The sequence below is a fragment of the Cupressus sempervirens genome, chromosome 6, assembly GCF_028749045.1.
Source record: "Cupressus sempervirens isolate cs-2001-9-10 chromosome 6, ASM2874904v1, whole genome shotgun sequence".
Lineage (NCBI taxonomy): Eukaryota > Viridiplantae > Streptophyta > Pinopsida > Cupressales > Cupressaceae > Cupressus > Cupressus sempervirens.
The window spans coordinates 101872476-101888059 of record NC_143123.1 but is presented as its reverse complement, the minus strand read 5'-3'; the positions used below and the strand labels follow the sequence as shown (position 1 = coordinate 101888059).

The 15584-nt window shown below is 28.8% G+C and overlaps 1 pseudogene; it reads left to right on the top strand.

Annotated features, from left to right (window-relative positions):
• The window catches only part of LOC149551444 (ketol-acid reductoisomerase, chloroplastic-like), a 38973-nt pseudogene that overhangs the window by 14624 nt on the left and 8765 nt on the right, over positions 1 to 15584 (top strand).

The window sequence follows — 15584 nt, the reverse complement described above, 5'->3', positions numbered from 1 at the left end:
GGTTAGGGTTAGAAACAGGGTTAGGGTTAGCATTAAGATTTAAATTAGGGTTAGGTTTACAATTAGAGCTAGAGTTAGGGTCAGGATTAGAGTTACAATTAGAGTTAGAGTTATGGTTAGGGCTAGGGCAAGGGCTATTTTAGGATTATGACTATTTTTAGGGTTAGAGTTAGGGTTAGGTTTAGAATTAGAGTTTTGAATCAGGGTTAAGGTTAGAGTTAGGGTTAAGGTTTTAATGAAGACTAAAGTAAAGGTTAGGGTTAGCATTAATATTTAAATTAGGGTTAGGGTTAGGATTTTAATTAGAATTAGGGTTAGGGTTACAATTAGAGCCAGAGTTAGGGCCAGGATTAGAGTTACAAATAGAGTTAGAGTTGTGGTTAGGGTTATTTTAGGATTATGACTATTGTTAGGGTTAGAGTTAGGGTTAGGTTTAGAATTAGAGTTTTGAATTAGGGTTAAGGTTAGAGTTAGGGTTAGGATTTTTGTCAAGATTAAAGTAAGCGTTAAGGTTAAAGTTAGAGTTTTGAGTTAGGGTTAAGGTTAGAGTTAGAGTTTTGAGTCAGGGTTAAGGTTAGAGTTAGGGTTTTAGTGAAGATTAAACAAAGGGATACTGTTGGGATTAGAGTCTAATTATGGTAGAGTTAGATTTATAGTTAGAATTAGAGTTAGGGGTATGATTGGGTTAAGGATTAGGGTCAGTGTTAGTGTTAGGGTTGGAATTAGAGTTAGGGTCAGGGTTGGAGATAGGTGTATAGAAAGGGTTAGGTTAGAGTTAGCTTTAGGGTTAAAATAATTTTTAGGGGTAGAGTTAAAGTCCAATTATGGTAGAGTTAGATTTAGGACCACAATTAGAGGTAGAGGCAGGCTTATAGTTAGGGTTAGGGTTAGGGTTGGAGTTACAAAGACATTTAATATTATGATTAGGGTTAAAATAATTGCTAGGGTTAGAGTTAAAGTCCAATTATGGTAGAGTTAGATTTAGGGCTACAATTAGAGGTAGGGGGAGGGTTATAGTCAGGGTTAGGGTTAGGGTTAGAGTTTCAAAAAGATTAAATATTATGATTAGGGTTAATGTTAGAGTTAGGGTTAACGTTAGAGTTTTGAGTCAACTTTAAGGATAGATTTAGGGTTAGGGCTAGGGCTAATATTAAAGTACAATTATGGTAGAGTTAGATTCGCGGTTAGAGTTTGGGGTACGGTAGGGTTTTGGTTATGGTTATGATTATGGTTGGAGTTAGAGAAAGGGGTAGAGAAAGGATTAGATTTAGGGTTATGGTTAGTGTTAGTTTTACATATTGAGTTAGGGATATGTATAGAGTTACATCAGGGTTAAGGTTAAGATATGAGTTTGAGTCAAGGTTAAGTTTAGAATTAAGGTTAGGGTTAGGGTTAGGGTTAGGGTTTCAGTCAGCATTAAAGTTAGGGTTAGGGTTAGGGTTATATTATAATTATGGTAGAGTTATATTTAGAGTTAGAGTTAGGGGTAGGGGTAGGGTTAGTGTTAGTGTTAGGATTAGAGTTAGGGTTAAGGTTAGGGTTAGGGTTGGGGTTAGGGTTAGGGTTAGGGTTAGAGATAGGGTCAAGGTTAAGTTTAGCATTACAAATAGGGTTAGAGATAAGGGTACATAAAAGGTTAGGGTAGGGGTTAGGGTTAGGATTAGGTTTATGGTTAGAATCTGAGTTAGGGTTATAGTTTGAGTTAGGGGTAGACAAAGCATTAGAATTATGGTTAGGATTAGAGTTAGGTGAGAAGTAGGACCATGGTCAAAGTTACAGTTATTGTTATGTTTAGAATTACATTTAGGAGGGTAGCTCGTTCTCCTTACACATGCCTATTAGTATAATATAACAATATAAGGATTAAAATGTTCCTTATGTAGTTTTATAAATTTATTAGTTACATTTATAAATATACAATTAATTAATGTTAATTATGCTTAGCATGAATAGTGTACAATGAAGGAGTACTAAACATTATTGAGGTAATGATTACACTTAAAATGAGTATAAAATGAATATTATGCTTTAGAGTGGGTTAATAGTTAGAAATAACACATCAATTTTATACATAATTTAATGATCAACATATTAATGATATATCTCATGTAAAATCTTTAATAATACAAAAACAAAGGTCAACAAAAAGCATTTCAAATATTTGGAAGTATAGTTGAGAAGAATTTGAGATAAAAAGTTAAATCGTTTATTTATTATTTCGATACATAGATGGAAGGAGAATAATATCTCCTAGTACAATTATCTGGATAAAGTAATAAGTGAAGATTTGAAAAATGTGAAATCATCATATGGACCATGTGTATAGCTCTCCATAATGATGTAAGTACATCACATATTCTTCAGATATTAAAATTGTATTACGACCTTTGTTTGTAATATGATCATCATAGACGTCTTTCATCATGGATAGAAACGCATCTACTTTTGTAGATGTGTTGCGTACATATTTGGCAACATCTTCCATCTCCATTATCTCTATCTCTTGTACATGATCAATAGATAAAGCTGCATTCTAAAGTGCTTCTACCATAGTTGTACAACACTGTTTAATTATGCATGCACACTTCTGAAACTCTGTCTCAAAAAAATCATTTGACTGTACAGAAGAAGTTGGGCTAGTATCGACAATGCTTGATTGTGTATTAGAGGCTTCCATGCCTGAAAAAATGATGGAAAACAATTTAGATAGCATCATCACGAATAAAAGAAGAAGAACAAATGTATAAAGATTAATGCCTAAAATTTAATATTTGTTCTTTTAAAATTGCATATAGAAAAGAAACATAAATTAAAATAAATATATGGTTATGCAACAAAATTAAAAGTATAAGTCTCATTTTTCTTATTTAAAAATAAATAAATTGGTATTTTAATAAAATATTTGGAAAATGGCGGCATTGCCATCCACTTTTCAAATGTTAATATGTAAAGATTAATTTTAATCTAGATGTAAATTACAAAACTGTTATAATTGAAATAGTAATCTAATTTAGAATGATACTCTAAATCAATATACTACTCTTAATGAAAACATTAGAAATATGTTGAGATATAGTTAACATTATAATAAATTGCTTACTATTATAATATTTAAAAAATGGCGGCATTGCCTTCCATTCTTTAAAGATTGATGCCTAAAAGTTAATATTTATTATTTAAAAATTGCATGAAAAAATAAGCATAAATTAAAATAAAATATATGGCTACTCTAATTTTCAAGTAACAAAATTAAAATTATAAAATTAAGTTTTTATATTTAAAAATAAATAAACTGGCATTTTAATAAAATATTTGAAAAATGGCAGCATTGCCATCCACTTTTCAAATATTAATATGTTATGATTAATTATAATCTAAATGTAAAGTACAAAACTATTTAAAGCAAAATAGTAATCTAATTCATAATATTAATATACTAATCTTAATAAAAAACTATTATAAATCAAACTACTTTTGCAAATGAAAATAGTAATCATTAAATTTATAATCACTTTTTTAAAAAATAAAATATATTGATATGGCGGCATTGCCATCCATATGAAATATTATGGAAAATAAATACAAGATTAATCTAAAAAATACATTGAAAAATATGAAAAACAATAATGCATGAAACATGCAAATGTAATTTTGTATAGAACAATGTAAAAATTAAGAAATGTCATATAACAAATAAATTACAACTAAATGTAAATACTGTAACTACTATTCTAAATGGAAATAATAATCAAAATGCAAAATAAAACTTAATAGGGAAATTTTTTTTAACAAAAAGCTTACTTTGCTTTTTGGATCTCCTTGTTGATCTTCAAATGTAAAATGCTTTTCTAAATGATGTATCTCCCTTTCTTCTTCCCAAAAAAGTTTGCTCTACCTCTCAAGAGCAATGAAAGCTTTACTCAAACCCTGTCTTCTGCAAATATGTTCTTCTACGAATGAAGAGCAAAAATGAGAGGATATGAGTGTTTTATAATCAAAGAAAAAACTCTTCATCTCCCACGAAAAAACTATTCAATTTTCACTAAAGGAACTCTTCAAATTCCACATCTCCACTCCTCCACTCCTCTACAAAATTCAAATTAATTACTAAAAAACGCCAATAAGACAATATTACACAACGAAATTAAAAAAAAAAGTGTGTCTACATGTCGTTATCTTTTTTTTCAAAAAAATAAAATAAAAAAATAATACATTAACCCGCCACGTTATTTGTTTCATTGAAAAAATAATATTAAAAAATAAAATAAAATGGGGTGACAGGCCATCACCCCTGCCACCCCATGTGGCGTTGTTTTATGTGGCAGCAAGACTGCCTGTCAGCGGCAGTTACTGCCACCTCTGACATGCATGTCAGGGGCGGCAGTAACTGCCGCTGACAGGCGGTCTTGCTGCCTTACTCCGCAGCCCACAGCTGGCATTTTCTTTTTTATTGACATTGTAACTGCCGTGCTGTGGCTGTATAGAATGCCTCTCGGCGTAATAAAGTAAATAAATATTACATATGGTAATAGTTGATAGAATACATATGTATATGTATTATATGCAATCATATTTAATAGAATAGATTTTTATTCTTTTAAGTGAGCTTTTGTTCAAAATTTTCAAACTTCATTAATCATTATTTTTATATTTTAAATTTGATTTTGTATATTATAGGTAGGTAAATTAATGAAATAAAATAAAGATATAAATTTTTGTAGATATATTATATTAATTACTTGTCTTATCTCCAACTAAACATCTTAGCAAATTATCCAAGCTTCTATTCAAAACCTCTATTTATCCATCTGTCTATGGATGGAATGTAGAACTAAACTTCAACTCAGTACCCATCTTCTTCCACAAAGTCTTCCAAAAATAACCAAAAAACTTACTGTCTCTATCAGAAATAATACTTCTTGGTAATCCATGCAATCTTACAATCTCTTTAAAAAAAAATTTTGCAACATGCTCAACATCTGATGTCCAACCTATATAATTCCTCGGTATACTCCTTCACAATCATGTCCTTTTGTCTCAAATTTTGCATCTTTCTCAGTAAGCTAACTTGGTAATCAACAGGAAGGAATTTGTTCTTTACCTTGTTCACCATCTTTGGCCAAGTTTTGATCTTCTTCTTTCCTCTCCTTTGTCTATCAATTTTCAAATGCTCCCATCATAGTGATGGATGATCTTTCAACCTAGTAACTGCAATATTCACCTTTCTATTATCAGGAGTATTTTCATACTCAAAGAACTTCTCCATATCTGAGATTCAATCTAACACAACATTGGTATCCAATTTTCCATCATAAGGAACAACTTCTATAGTAGGTTTTTAATTTTTTATAGACAACACTTGCAACAATCTTTCCTCATCTTGATCTTCTTCAAGTTTCGGATTCAAGTTTGGTACTACTACTTCACCATCACTTACATCATCAAGATGTGCTCCTCTAAAAATTATTCCCATAAAAAATCTATTATGAAAAACTAATAAGAAACGAATATGAAAAAAATAACATGTATAAAGTGAAGCAAAAAATATAAATTGAAATAATTATAAAAACTAAAAATTAAGCTAAAGGAAGTCTCGATGCTTCACCTTTGTGAGCATCACCTATATCTAATGACTACTAAGTGTTCTATTTATTATCATGAGAGATAGATTCTTGTAAATCACTACTCATTAAACATGAGTCAATGAGTTTGACTAAAAAACTACATAGTTAAACCTTGATAACAATATCACAATTTAACTTGTTGTGAAAAAAATCTCCTACTTATTAATTTAAAGTCTATTAGTTTAAATATATGAATAAAATTATTAAAAAAAAAAAACTAATTTAAAATTTAGCGACTTCAATATATATAAGAAAATCATTTAAAAATTTAAAAAACTATTATGACAAAATTAATATGAGAAATATTAAAAAATAGCAACTCCCACAATATCATATTGACTAAAATAAAAATAAATATTTTAAATGAAAAACTATAATAATTTAAAAACAAATTAAGACAATTTAAAAACTAAAACTTGAATCATACAAATATCTTAATTGCTAATCTATTTGCTAAACTCAAAATCAATATTTAAAATGAAAAACTAAATTAGTTTAAAAAATAAATTGAAACTAAATTTTTTATAAAAAACTAAAAAATTAACTAATTTAAACTTTATTAACTTAAATATATGAATAAAATATTTACTTTAAAAAATCTAAAAAAATTAATATATAAAATTAATATGAAAAATATAAAAATATAGTAAAAAATAGAACTCCCCCCACAAATAATAATTTAAAAACAAATTAAGACAATTTAAAAACTAAAACTTGAATCATACAAATATCTTAATTGCTAATCTATTTGCTAAACTCAAAATCAATATTTAAAATGAAAAACTAAATTAGTTTAAAAAATAAATTGAAACTAAATATTTATAAAAACTAAAAACTTAACTAATTTAAACTTTATTAAATTAAATATATGAATAAAATATTTATTTTAAAAAATCTAAAAAAATCAATATATAAAATTAATATGAGAAATATAAAAATATAGTAAAAAATAGAACTCCTCCCACAAATATTCTATTGGCTAAACTAAAAATTAATGTTTAAAATAAAAAAACTAAAACTTCAATCAATTTTAAAAATTAAAATTAAATAAAAAGAAAGAAAAACATGAGTTAAAAGTGTAGATAACAACTAATTAATTTTTTAAATAAATAGAAAAAAATAAGAGTTAAGACTATAGATAAATTAATTTATAAATTAAATACAAGAGTAAAAAATGAGATAAATAAATAAATAAGAAAAAAACAAGAGTTATTAGTGTAAATGATAGCTAATTAAATTAAATAAATAGAAAAAATAATGAGTTAAAGTTGAAGGGAGATAATTTGGTCAAAAAATAATTAACAACAAAGATTGATAATTTTCCAGTCAAAAATTACAACACCAAAAATTTCCCAAATTGCTACAAAATATTTTAAACCAAATCTATTAAAATTCATCCGAAAATAATTCTATTAGATTCAAGACCATAAAATACTTTGTACAAAAGATAAACCTACCGTAAATTGGAAACAACTAAAATTAGAAAAATTAATCTATAAAATTATAAAAGTTTTGACAAAATACTTTTAACGAAAGGAAAACACACCCTAGTGTAACCACACGGCTTAAACATGCAAACAACAGACTAAGCTGTGGGATAAAGAGAACCGCCACTATTTAAGTTTTAAATTGTATTATAGTCACCAATTCTTCATTAAATCATTTAATAGCCTCTCTATTTGGCGGTGACCAAATATGTGTTTTTTAAATTTAATTTTTTTCAATGTTAAATCAATTTCTTTGACCATGGCACTGTTCAATTTTTCAACCATGAAATCCAATTTATGGTTGTTCTTCATTTAAACCATTTAATTTATATTTTGAAACAAAGTGAATGGACATTGTAGTTACTACAATTTTTCAATTTGACTCGCATACTTTAAAACAACTTTTATCAGAGGTAATGATATAAAATTTTGAGAGGGTAGATTAAACAAATGAGTTTTCATTCAGTTCACTAATTATTCGTTATAACAAACATATAACAAGTGCTACATAGTGACATGTACTTGTTGTTTAGTTATAGTTAGTATAGTTAATAGAGTAAATAGATATTACATATAGTAATAATTGATAGAATACATATGTATATGTATTATTTGCAGTCATAGTTAATAGAATAGATTTTTATTCTTTTAAGTGAGCTTTTGTTCAAAATTTTCAAACTTCATTAATCATTATTTTTATATTTTAAATTTGATTTTGTATATTATAGGTGGGTAAATTAATGAAATAGAATAAAGATATTAATTTTTGTAGATATATTATATTAATTAAATACAATTAAGATGTCAATACACTTCAATAGTTACATACAATTATAGTAATTTATTGTTTGTCAAGATTTAATAATTTTAAATTTTTTAAAGAAAATTTTTGAATAAATAATAAATATTTTAATTTTTATTAGAATGAATTAAGATTAATTTAAATTCTATTTTATTACAATCTCTACAAAACGAAAATCTTGTTGTTGAAAATGCAATATGGAGAACTCCGAAAAAAGGGCTCCTATAACACCAAAAGTATTGAGGCAATCATATAATTTCTATGGTTCGCTAAAACTAAGGAGAAATTGAATACAACAGTAGTTTCCTATGGCAAATAAAATAACAAATATAGTCATGCAATATTTCTAGGCTGTCAAATCATTTATGTAAAAATAAGGTTTTGCTTTGAAAAAAAAAACAGAGATTAAGGTGATAAACATTACTCATAATTAGTGAAGGCTAATAAAACAAATAGAAAATAACTCTTTTTATTGGCACAAACATTGCAAATTTGTGAGGCTAGAGGAGCTCTGGTTCAAGTTAAAACTCTAGATGCTGATCAAATCAAACAAGATAAAGTGAAATGAAATTTGTCAAAATTTTCATTGTTTAAACCAAAGAATGAAAATTGCTTCAAAGAATATCCCCAAAATTTAATGCGTCAACATCAATTGATTATAAGATTCAAACTGCTTGACCAAATGCTTGTGACTCTAGTGGTTGAAGGATATAGAATTATTTTTAAATATATACACCTCTTAATTCATATTAATCATGGAACTTTAAGGTGAAATGATAGTAAAGATCTAAATTGTGACATTGAGTTTCTCTAAGAAACTGAGATTTCTAGTGAAGGTTTCTCATTTATGAGTAATTTTATCTTGCCTTTTGTGCATGTTATTTCTATGGATGTTGATGGTGCCTTTGGTGGGCTTGCAATACTTTAGAAACCTAACTTCCATTTCAAAACCTATTGCAAACAAGTTAAGAATTCCCAACATGTTTCCTTCTCCAACTCCTAGTTTAGGTTGAAGTGGACTTTGACTAATGTTTTCTCTCCTAATTCTCTTGCCTTAGGGAAAAACTTCTAGTCTAATATGGTCATTGTTAGGTCCTAGTTCCAAGTTGACAATTGGATGACAGTGAACGATTTCAACACTCCCCTCTACTCATTAGAGAAACAAGGTGGTAATAGGAATTTATGGGATTCCATGTTGGAATTTCATGATTTTTAGACTGAAGGCAGCCTCATTAATGTGGAATTACAAGTTATTTTCTAAACTTTATCTAATATGTGCTCTTGGGATCAACTCATATAGGTGAAACTTGTCAAATATTTATCGTACAATAATTGGGATATTTTTAATTATTTCTTTATCTCCTCTACTATTAGATTCGGTTCTAGTGGGGTCTTAAGACTATATTAGATAAACATCCCTTCATATTTGAGGTTATTTGGACCTACAATCTTGATTATATCTATTATATTAAGGGATGATGGAGTATAAAAATAAAAGGTATTGACTAGTAAATTGAAAAATGAGAGAAGTAACATTAGACAATGGAATATAAGTACTTGGATGGGACTTGAATATAAATAAAGAAAAAAAAAATCCTTTTAACTAAGTTGAAATAAATAAGAAACCTTGTGGATATTACTGTCCAGAGTTCAATGGATTACTAAGGGTGACTGGAATACTAGATTCTTTCATCAATCTTCTTTGAACAAAAATGGTTACCTTATCAGGGAACCTTTTCTACAATGGTACACCTTACTTTCTTGTGGGAAATTGAAAATGAAGTTGTATGTTATTTTAATGATTTCTTGAATCATCCTTCTCCTTGCAAACCTAACCTAGAAGGCTTATGTAAATCTCTATTGGAACATGTTTCTTGATGCATCTCTTTGGAGGATAATTTACTTATGGAAAGATATGTCATGATGGAGTAAGTAAATATTTTCATCTTTTCCCTTAACCCTCTTAAATATGTAGCTCTAGATGGGTTCTCTCCTTTATTCTTTGAGAAATATTGGGAAGTGGTTGTCTAAAAGATATATTTTTAGGTTTCAAAAGAGTTCTCCTCTTTGGGTTTTATCCTCAAGAAGTTCAATAATACATTCATCATTGTCATTTCTAAGGAAGTTAGAGCTAATAGAATGAAGGATTTTCAACCAATAATTTCTTGCAATAATGTTTATTAAATCTTCTTGGAATTTTTGGTTTCTAGACTAAAACCCTTTCTAGATATCTATGGATAAAAGTACAAAACTATGTCACCTTTTAGGCTAACTTATCAGAATGACTGAATTTAAGTGTTTCTATCTAAAAATTAATTTTGTTAAAACATATGATCTATATAAATTTATTCTAGTTGAGTTATATATGGTCTCACACTTTTCCAATTGAAAATGGCTATTAAATGCATGTTTAATACTAGCTTGTATCCAATTATTAAAGAAATAAAATTATTTCAATAAAGTGGGATTTCAATAACGCTTATTATTTTTCATGATATTTTTTAATAACATATAAACACCATTTTATAGATTTTAGAGTCAAGAATATTCTCATATAGAATTTATAGTGTTTTAACTAGATATAGTATATTGTAATTATAAAAATTCTACAAGCATGTATTTTAACACTCAAAAAGATGTTAGTTTTGAGAAAGAAAATAATATTAAATCATATACAAAAAATCTAAAAATTATATGAAGTTCTAAAGGAGAGAGTCCTTGTCTAGAATGTATAATTTTTCTCTTGGTTAGAATAGATTTGTTTTTGAAAAATGTGGTGAGAGATAAAAATTATCAATTTCAGATGAGTTGAAACTTGAATCATTATAAAAGAGAAAATGTAGGTCTAAAGATGATTTTTATTTTTGATTGTTCTAGCTATATATGCTATGTATAACATAGTCTGAGATCAAAAGGAAACAAATTTATTTCCCTGTAGTTTTGTGGTGGGAACTAGACCTCCAATTTTTAGTGTTTTTCAGCAACTAAATTTTTTTCTATAAAAGTAACGAAAATATATCAATTCTTATTCCAAATAATTATTAAAAATTATAATCATAAACTTCATCCATTTCCATACATTTCATTAGTTTACTTCATTTACAAATTTAAAATAAAAATATCAATTTTATGTCATTGAAGGTGAACAGTTGTAAAGCCTTTTCCTTTACAAAAGGGTGACACAGGTTTGTGCTTTCACCCCTATATCCACCTAAACCAAAAAGGTTTTCTACAAGGGAGCCAAATTATGGATGTTATTCTCAAAGTATAAGAATTTTGGCACTCTATAGACAAAGGCCCAAAAAGGGGCATGATTCTATAGCTAGACACATGTAAAGCTTATGGTATGGCCACATGGGACTTTTTACTTGTTCTTTTGTAGAAATATTTATTTAGCTCCTAGGTAGGATCCTTAATCTCTTGGAAGAGTTTTCAAAAATCCTAAATTCTTGGCACTACTTAATGGCTCTTCAAAATATTTTTCTAGGTTTCTAGTGGTTTAAGACAAGGTGATCCTATTTCTCCATATCTATTCATTATATTAGTTAGAGTTCTTGGTAGAAACCTTATAAAATTGGTCTCTAATGGAGTGGTTTAGGGGTTTAGACCCTCCCTTGCTCCTTCTATTATGTTCCACAAGCATTTTGTTAGGTAAGTACACCAAGATGGTGTGCGAAAACATGGACATATCATGAAAAACAAGTCAAAATTATCTATATCACAATCACCTTAGGTAAATTTTTGATCAAATTTCAAAGTGATGATTGGCTTAGTAACAAGCCATAATATGGTCACATTTTTACCTACTCAAAACACAATCATGTTTTGGCTATTATGACTATTTTTCTCTACTATGCATAATACAACCGCACTTTGTTGAAATAAAAGAGTGATCATGTTTAGGTTTGGTAATAGACATTTTAAATGACCCAAAGACTTGGGTTGATGTTTTCCCTCCATTTTCATTGCTTTAGACATTTTTCATCTTCAAAGATCAATTCTGATCTTTGACTTCACCAGGTTTGCAAATTGTGAAGTGGGTATCTCTAAAATTATTATCATAATCTTGCACATTTTCTTACCTTTCTAACCATACAAGTGTTTTAATTTTTGGACAAGATTAGCATTGTGAAGTTAATTTTTCTACATTAGTGTCTTGATAGTCCTCTCAAACATATGTCTACTATTATTTTAATAATTTTTTATCTACTTAACCAAATAGAACATAAATTATATATTATATTTCTATACTTGATTCTATAGACCTTTTTAAAAAAAGTGTTGATTTTAGATTATTTTGATGTAAGTTATCTAGTGCATGAAGAGGTACTAGAATTTCAGGATGAAGTCACTTCAAAAAATCATAGAAAATTACTTAATCATCAAAAAATTATGAAAAAATACACAACTTCAAAATCTCACTTACACAACTTCAAAATCTCACTCTTACCTATCATCCTAACTAAGGGTTTTTTAAAATACTAAATATAACTATATGTTTTGTTGAGCACCTAGAAATAAATATGTTACGTTTTTCAACAACAAATAGGAACATTTTTTTGTGCACTTGGGGTTTGACCCTCTTAATCTTATCCTTTTAAGAAAAACAATTAGTAGTTTAGAAACTAGATTTAGAATAGTACAATTTTTATGTTTTACACATTTTCTCATTTTGAGTGCATGACCCTCAAATGGGTCTTCCAATATTAGGTTTACATGGTTTTAGAGAAAAAGTGTCCACTTTGTACTCTCCTTTTTGCACACCATCTTGGTGCATTTACCTTGTTAGCGATATAATTTTCTTCTGTGGAAGCAACAAGTGCAAGAGCCAAGGGTTGGAAGTTTCTCCTCAGTGATTTTTCCTTGGTCTCTAGTTAGATACTAGACTTTTAAAAAAGTGTGATTTTATTCTTCAACACTCTGTGAAGATTGCAAAACTAAATTGTTGACTTGTTTGGTTGCCAAATTTCCAAATTTCCCTCAGTGTATCTTGGTATGCCTTTTTCTATAGGAAAAATGATAATTCTATTTGGTTAAATCTTCTTGAGAGAATTCAACAAAAGTTGGCATCCTAGAAAGGTTCTCTTGTTAGCAGTATTGGAAGATTCAAATGCTTATTGTTTTCATTCAAAGTTTTTCCCAATACATTATGAATTCATTTCATATGCCAATATTTTGGGCAAAAAAATTGGATGCAACTAAGATAATCTATGTCTTTCATTAGTTGATTGGGATATGGTTTTCTCCTCTAAGGAACATGGAGGCCTGAATGTTTAAAACATAGATGTTAATATTTATTTATTTTATATATTAAAAAGAAGTAAAAATGAGTGACTGGCCCAAAATAAATAATAATAAAGTGACAAAATCACTATTAGTTGATTTATAGCCCACATACCACAACCATAGCCAACACACTAGCCACCCATATTCAATATTAAAAATAAGAAATTATGAGGAATTAATAACCTACTATCACTTTACATATAGATGATAGTAATAAAATAGTAAGAATCTAAGCTACCAACATTATTGTTCATAGCTAAACTAAAGGTTGAACTAAAAAGAAACCATGTTCAAATTTTGGAAAGTTTTCATAAAAAAACTATGTAGGGTCTTCACTTAACCATCATTAAAAACAAAAAAACAAAAAAATGAAAGCATAGATTGAGGCTAAGCCCCTCATTCTTTCTTCTCCTCCATGAGGTTTTCTTTGCTAGTAGCACATCCAAAAAATCATCAATAAGGGACCTTAATATTTATTTATTTTTTATAAAGGAGGTAGGGAGAAGGCGCTGAACCCAAAGTTACATACAAAAAGGAAAAATCTAGGGTCATTATAAACAAATAGCTTGCTAGAAAAACTAGAACTAACAAAGAGATCACTCCCACAAAATAATCATAAACCAATATGAAGAACCGCCGTAATTTTTTGTTAATAAAAAAGGTTGATTAAAATATTATGATCTTACCTGGACTGACTGGAATGACATTGTGAAGGATAAATATTTAAAAAAACTTAAGTCCAATATATACTTCTTATAGCTCCTCTCATGAATGGATCTAACAAATGGAATAATCTCCAAAAAATGACCCTAATCTTAGATTAGGGTTACTTCTACTTGATTAGAAATAGATAGGATGAAATTTTTGGAAGGCCCTTGGGCCACCCAACTTCCTATAGAATTTCATCTAGTGTTCTTGTCTCTAATAAATGTGTTAGTTGAATGACTAGGCAACAAAGTCAGTAATTATGGAGAAATCACAGCTCTCCCCTAGAACTAGAAATTTTATAGTAATTGGTTTGATAATGTTCTTAAAGATATTTCTATATAGTTTTAGATTTAAGCAAAAGAAATTTTTGAGGGCACTCGAAACCACATACAAATAGATTTTACTAGGGATCTAGAACCCCATTGAATAGAAAATATCTACCATAGATATTATAAAACAAAGTCTAGCAACCAAAAAGAAAAATAAAATTGTACCCAAAATATTCATTTGGCATATTAGGAATTGGATGCCCTAGAAAAAATAGCACACATGGCTAGAAAAACACTAAAATTGGCTCTATAGAATAGAAAGTGATAAGGATTTAAGGCTCCCCCAAACCATAATAGAAAGAATACATGGCTCCCTAGGCCATCAAACCAAATAGATGGAGTCCCTCATATTATATATCATTAGAAGACTTTGACTCTACCCATGGATTGGAACATCCCAAAATCTGCCTACTATAGTAACTAAAAACATCTAGCCACCACCTGAATGTGCCCTTGAGGCCAAAAAATATCCTTCTATTAAAAAAAATACATAAAAAGTACCAAATCATTCGAAGTAAAATATGAGACTTAATTAGGATCTCAACACTAGCCAAAATGGATGGGATACAAAACCTCACATTCTCCTCAACCCAAAAAGTAGTAGCATAAGCCAACAAACTTATAGAATGATAAATGGTAATCATATTTCTAACCCAATAGAAAAAATAGCATTTAGGCTTGGTGATTAGAGGTTGAACCAATAACATCCACCTACATAAATTAAAAACAACATCAAAACTCTCCTCCATTTCTAAAAGAGAAACACCCACCTCAATAGGGACAAAAAGGAGGATGACATCCAAACAACATTTTTTCTAGATCCAACAAGATGCCACAAGGCCAAGTAAAACAGAAGACTACCAAGACACACTCTATACCTCAATAGGCTAGTGAACTACATGAATAAGATGTGCCTCTAGCTCAAAATGAAGTTCCACCTCCATAGGAAGACACCATGATAAGACAAGGAGAAAGGAGATCATCAACTACCACTAAGCCAAGAAGTGAGATCCCCCTCAATAGAGATTAAAAACCACCATAAGAATAATGATGTTGATATAAATATGGCCTAGACTAAGAACCCTCCAAATAGATATCATAGAGAAAGCTAGGACAACAAAAGAAAAGGTCAGAGCATAGATAGTTGGAACCAAAGCCAATAATTGATAAATTCCCATAAAAACTAAGGAGAAAAAACTCCCCCAAAAAATAGAATGGCTCTAACTGTGTAGCATAAATATGTCCAAAAATCCTCTAGGACTCCAAAGATACAAGACACAACTAAACGGGCCTCCAATAACCCTCAATATCTATAGGAATAATAAAACAATAGGCCTTCCCAAAATAC